Below are 6,895 nucleotides of genomic sequence, written 5' to 3'. Positions count from 1 at the left end.
TATGGCTTAACAACAACAACAACAAAACCCTACTGACCATATTTTCTGTTTAAATAAATAACAGGAATTCATGGCTAGGAAAACGATAAAATGACTCCAGGATGGATCTCTCCATTAAATGTAGCAAGGAGGAAAAAATAATTTACACTAATAGATATAGTAATAACAGAGAACTACTAGGTAGAGAACACCCCAAATATCAAGACAATGTTATAGGTTCAACAGTATTCCATGAGCCTAGAAAATCAGTTAACTTCGAAAGCCCTAGCAAAATATCACTCTTCTTTATAAATCACTTACCATATGACCACATTGAATCCTTTTCCTTCCACACACTGAAGAATCCTGTAGTCAGCTTTTAAGCATTCTGCATTTCTTTGCCAATCTTTTAGCTGAGTAACTTGTTCCAGTCGATTTTGGTGCAGGTAATTGGGATTTGCTGGCGCAAAGCCTTGAATGTGGTATCTGACATTGTTTGATTGTTTTCACTAATTGCTGCCTGATACTAATTTTCTGCACTCTCTATGATTTTAACAAAATCCTTGGCAGTTTGGACTTCATTAGAAATAGTTAGTGAATCCTGTACATCTTTATGACTAACCAATTGAACATTGCCATCTTCATAATAGTGAACCTGAATCTTCAGCACTCCAACCACCTGTAGGTGGTGTGACTGTGAACTTCCACTCTGATCTCCAACAACTATTCCACAAGTTTTTAGGCTGAAACTGGTGGCTTTCAATACACACAATTATAGTCTGTTGCTTATCTATAGTTTTAGCATAAACAGTAAAGAAGCTGTTGGAATAATGATGTTTCATGTAGGCTCTTAAAGCACTGTCACAGGATTCTCTCCAAGACTTCAAACCTCCATCTACTTCCTGTGGCTGGGGGTCACTTGCTCTTTCGGTAAGTGATCAAACTTAAAGGAAATTTTGTTCCTTGGATCTAAAAATCTGCTATTAGCTAGGTCATCGTGCTCTGTTATTAGGACCTGATCTTTGTATCCTTCTATCTTCACAGGTGTGAATTGATCCAAGTTATACTGGGCAAATGCATGTGCTGCCCCTTCCCTGAGGAGATTCTCATTTTTAAGTAGGAGTCAAACATCATTGAATACTTCATTACACTCCCCTGGGGATACCTGGGTGATGAATTTAGCAGCTATGCCTACCCTCTCCACATCTGATACCTTCCTCAAAGTTGGCCATCGTGGGCTGCTCTCCTTAGTGTTTTTCTTAACTTAGGCTGAATTTATTGAAACGGGAACCAATATTATATATTTTCTAAAGGGACTGAAACAAAACTAACATAGAATTTCAAAACAGTCCTGATATTGAACTTGAACTGAATTGATGCACATATAGTTCAGTCAGATCCAGTCTTTGATTGATAATACTACTGAAGTCCCAAAGTTAGAGCCCTGTTCTGTATTCAGAGAACTTACCTCTGCCTTGACTGACTGAGCAACTGAGTTACACTATCTGAATTCCTCTAAGTCATATCATCTATAATCCCATCCATGTTCTGATAGAATATGATAGGGTAGGGCTGAGAAGTTGGCTCAGTGGTAGAGCGCTTGCCTTGCATGCCTGAGGCCCTGGGTTTGATTCCTCAGCACCACGTAAGAAAAAAGAAAAAAGCCGGAAGTGGCACTGTGGCTCAAGTGGTAGGGCACTAGCCTTGAGCTGAAGAGCTGAGGGAATAGTGCTCAGGCCCAGAGTTCAGGCCCCACAAGCAGAACCCCCCCAAAAAAAGAATATAGGGTAGAAGAGTGGTCTACTTTTAAATGAAGTAGGATGCATGTAGGTGTTGTAGAAAATGTACACTTGTTTCTTTAATGTTTTTCAACTATAAGGTATAAACTTCAGCCTCAATCTATGTATTTGATATTCCCTTTGCCTGAAATACTTTGCCTCACTTGTTTGCTCCTTTATTCTATGTCTTTGTTCAAAACATCTTAATGCAGAGTGCTTTCCATAATACCTTATAAAATAACATTTTTTTCAATTTCCTTTCTCATGGCATTCAATGACATTTAATATATGATACTTTTATGTTTATTTATTGTCTCCTTCATTCTATCTTCTACCAGAAGGTAAGGTATCTGACTGTCTCATCCAGAGTTCTATCTTAGTTCATAACTATTTAGAAAAAGTAAACTATGATATAAATAATACAGCATATTCTCAGTGATTCAGGAGATTTCAGTTTCACTAAGCTGTTTCATTGTGGTTTGGGATAAACCATACTACCTCTCTGAGGTTCAGCTTCTTCAGTGGTCCAGTGAGACTATTGCTCTTTCTTTACCTGTCTCATGGGGATATTCTGATATTCAAAAGAAAATGAGAGTCTTTGATAAAGAAGATAGTACTAGATTTGTGTATGTTTCCTCTCAGACTATTGAGGTCTGATATTCTGAGAGAAGCCATTTTCATAGGCTTAACCCTATGAAAATCTGGACTTCTTGTATTTCTAAACTATGATAAGCCTCTACAGACCAAAATCAAATAAGCTGCTAGTTAAAAGGCCTAGGCAATCTCAATTTTTATCAGAATGTAACAAAAACGGAAAAAGCAAGCTTACCTAAGGCCAAAGTCTTAACTTTTCTTTGTCAAAACTTCCCCTACCCTGGTACTGAGCTGTACATTTGAACAAAATTACAGGCTTCTTGGTTATTCAGGATTAGGTATGAGTAGTTTTTAGTTATTCAGGATTCAATATCTCAAATGGCCTATGACTATTACTTTGATGGAATTCTGCCATCTTGTTTGATCTACCTCTCATTTTTTAAAATGGATGAACACTAAACAAGTCATTAGAAGTCACAAGATAACTAGTGTCCTGGCAGGTGTCTACCCACCCCAAGCCCAAATCCAGTACCATTAAACAACAGACTGTTGATAAAGTATCTGAATTAAATTCACGTGGAAGGAGCTATACACTGTACTTACAGGATTTTAATTAAATTTTCATATGTCACCTGGGCATGTCTGTAGGGATTTCAGGTTGGCATGCCTATTTTTGATTAAATATGAAAACAAACCACTTTACACAAGCTTTCTAATGGATTGACTGCATAACCATTGCTAATGCCACATATACTCTCTATTGCATGCTGAAAGAAGGATCCTGATCTTAATGATGGTAGGTAGTGATGAATAGAAATAGAAACTGCCTTATAAATAAAGAAGTGAAGAAAAAGAATATAAAGAGTTGTTAGTCCCCTGTCTTATGTGTTTAAAATAAATTAGGAGTGGGTTCCGATATAAAACTGGGGTAGGAAATGAACTTCCTCTACCTGTTCACAATCCACTCCATTCTAACTCTACCTAGTACACCCACTAATTTGTTGTTTCTAGGGATGGTGGGGGTAAGACACTGATGATGAACCAAATTGATTACAACTCTTTTTTTTAATTTTAGTTTTTTGTGAGTATACTGTACAGAGAGGTTACAATTACATGGGCAAGATAATGAGTACATTTCTTATCAAGCATTGCAGCCTCCCCATTACAACTCTTAAGAGTCAAATGAAACTACTCATCACCATTCCACATGGAAGGAGCACTCATTGTTTTGCCTCAGGCCAACTGATTATTTTTTAATTATATATATATATATATTGTAAAGATACTGTACAGAGGGATTACAGTTACATGAACAAATTGAGTCCATTTCCTTTTGAGCATTGTTACCCCTTCTTTGTTTTTCCCTTACCATCCCTTTCTTCCCCAACTTTCCAACTCCTCCCTCCCCCCACAAAGTTGTAAAGTTAGTTTTCAACATAGTGTCTTGTACATCTTGTTGTTATAATGGGTCATACTGTATCCTTGTTTCAGCATTTTGCTATTTCCCTTCCCCTCCCCAAATTAGAAAAATGTATATACAAGACCCAGGGCACTGGAATCAAATACAGTGAAAACAGGGGTTATACCATGGAGGAACAACATACAAAAGAAACAAAAAAATCACATAGTACATTAAAAACAACAGCAAGAAAGATAAAACCTCTTGTGTCCTTACCTTGGGGTTCATTTCACTTAGCATCATCTTATATGGTCATATCTACATAGCTTTTGAAATTCTCTGCTTTTTATAGACTACACTAGTTATTGTAGATAAGGTAAACCATGGGGCCTATGTTTCTTTGAGTCTGGCTTACTTAACTTGATATAATTTTTCCAAGTCTTTCCATTTCCTAAAAAATAGGGTTGTGTCATTCTTTCTGATAGAGGCATAGAATTCCATTTTATATATATATATACATATATATATATATATACATATATATATAATGGAATTATATATATAATGGAATTATATATATAATGGAATTATATATATAATGGAATTATATATATATAATGGAATTATATATATATAATGGAACTATATATATATATACATATACATATACATATATATACCAAATTTTCTTGATCCATTCATTTACTGAGGGGCATCAGGGTTAGTACTATATCTTAGCTATGGAGAATAATGCTGCGATAAACATAGTTGTGCTGGTAGCTTTAGTATGTCTTGTTTGTGATCGTTTGGGTAAATGACTAAAAGTGGGATTGCTGGGTCATAGGGGAGCTCTATGTGGAGTGTTTTGAGGAACCTCCACACTGCTTTCCAAAGTGGTTGAACAAGTTTACCCTCTCACCAACAATGCAGTAGGGTGCCTTTTTCAGGCCAACTGATCCTTGACAAAGGTGTCCAAAACATACATTCAAGAAATGATAGTCTAAGAATTGGTTAGGTACAGGGGAAATTGCATACCCACATGCAAATGACTAAAAGTTAATCTTAATTTCTTATCCTGTACAAAATTCAAGTTAGAACAGATAAAACCTATTAATGAAAGAATGGAAAATCTGAAACTACTATAGCACAGTATCAGAAAAATACTTCAAGAAATGGGCACAGGTAATAATTTCTGGATAGAATTCCCAAAGAACAACAAACAAAAGCAAACTTCTAGAAACAAAATTATATCAAATTAAAAAGCTTCTGTACAGCAAATAAAACATTAGCAGAAATAAGACACATCTATATGATAGGAAAAATATTTTCCATCTATTCATTTAATAGTTAATATTCAAAATTTATTAAAGAACTAAAATAATCCTTAACAAAAGCAAGTAACTCAATTTAAAAATAAGCAAAGGATTTGAAGAGACACATCTCAAATGAAAAAATATAAATGACACTCATCTCCAATCAATCATTCAAAATCTGGAAGAGGGTAGGAGGCTCGAAGTAGTAGAATACTAGCATGGAACAAAAAGAGCTGAGGGAAAGTGTCTAGGTCTTGAGGTCAAGCCCTACAACTCACAAAAAAGAAAGGAAAGAACAAAAAAAATCACAACAAGAATCAGATTTTCAAGATGCTCATAAACATTTATTCTTTCTTTGTTGTATTTTTGAAGGGCCTGAGGAAGTTAAGGAATTCAGCTCTGAAGAGAAGTAAAAGAGATTCAAAAGGACAAAGGTTGCATGCTTTCTCTTGTATGTAGTTGATAAGATCACACACAGAGAGATACATACACATACATTACCAACAACATGTTTCTAATCGTGGAACTGCTTGAAGGGATGAGGGAAAGAAAGGAGGGTGTTAAAGGGTGAACAATATCAAAATGCATTGCATCTTTGGACAGAAACTCATTGAAAACATGAATTACAGGGAGCAGTACAAGAAATATGGTGAAAGAAAACACAATTTTGTATGTATAGAATACTGAGGTAAAAGTCCTTTGAATAAATTAGCATACATGGAAAAAAATGAATGACAGGAACAGAAAATAGGTCCTATCCAGTGTGTACACAGAAGAAAGAAGGCAAAAGTCATACATAGATCCTAAAGGATGGTTCAAAGGATATAAATACTTTATGTACATGTATGAAAATGGAACAATCAAACTTGGTGAAATTGGTTTGGAAAGGCGTGAGGGGACGAAGGGGAGGGAGAGTGGGGACTGGTGGTCCTGATCAAGATACATGGTCTACATTTATGCACTTGTTACAAGGAACAGAAAAAGTTCTGTACAGAGTGTCAGCAGGTGGTTGGTGAGTATGTAATAGGAGATGTGGAGTATGTGGTGGTAGTATCCATAAAAACATCACACAAATTACTTGCCCCAAGTCACCTACCCCATAGTACGGTATGGACAAGGTTGAGAAATATGGAAGAGAATGATGGAAAGCATGACACATGAAAATACATTTTAATCTTACCTAGGTTTACTGAATGGAAATGAATTTGGAAAAAAACACATGATGTTTTATTTAACGTGGTAAAGAAAATATCTGTTTCTCCACCCAGATATTCTTGGCCTCTTAATGCAGATCCTTGCCCCTCTTTCCCCACTAGAGCCCCTCACATCATCACCACAGGATTCAAGATGGTGCTTTGTGATGTGGAAACCCCACCCTGGTCAGTGATTGGCTGGCTAAGAATAGCTGGCTGACCTAATAATGATGAGGGGTGTGGTCGCCTGTCGTGGGGGGCATATATAGGAGTGTTCTGGCGCCTGGAGATCAGAAGACTGCAGGCAGGGAAGGAGGGAAGATGGCCAGGACCATGATGCCACGGGGCATGGTTGCTGCCGCCGCTGTCCAGCAAGGAACCTCACTCCAGCGAGGGCCACTCAACAAACGCGGGAAGAACAAGAAGAAGGCCGCATGTCCGCGTGGGTCTAAAGGAAAGGTGAGCTGATCCACACAAGGTCTGACCCTTATTCCCCTTGAGCCCTTCTGCCCAAGAGGCTCCTCCCTGGCCTCTCCTGGCCCAGAATGTTCTCAGCCCTCACCCCTTCCCGTGAATGCCCTGTTCCTATGTCCCCTCCACACTCTCCTCCACACTATCCTCTCCATCTAAGGACTTCCT

The 6,895-nt window shown here is 37.4% G+C and overlaps 1 pseudogene; it reads right to left on the bottom strand.

Annotated features, from left to right (window-relative positions):
- Window positions 1–358: 358 nt before the first annotated feature.
- Window positions 359–6,164, bottom strand: LOC105992784 (annotated as a pseudogene).
- Between the last annotated feature and the right edge of the window lie 731 nt (window positions 6,165–6,895).

This window comes from Dipodomys ordii, unplaced genomic scaffold (genome assembly GCF_000151885.1).
Source record: "Dipodomys ordii isolate 6190 unplaced genomic scaffold, Dord_2.0 Scaffold88, whole genome shotgun sequence".
Lineage (NCBI taxonomy): Eukaryota > Metazoa > Chordata > Mammalia > Rodentia > Heteromyidae > Dipodomys > Dipodomys ordii.
Note: the sequence above shows the minus strand (reverse complement) of the source record. Positions and strands in the feature narration are given on the sequence as shown.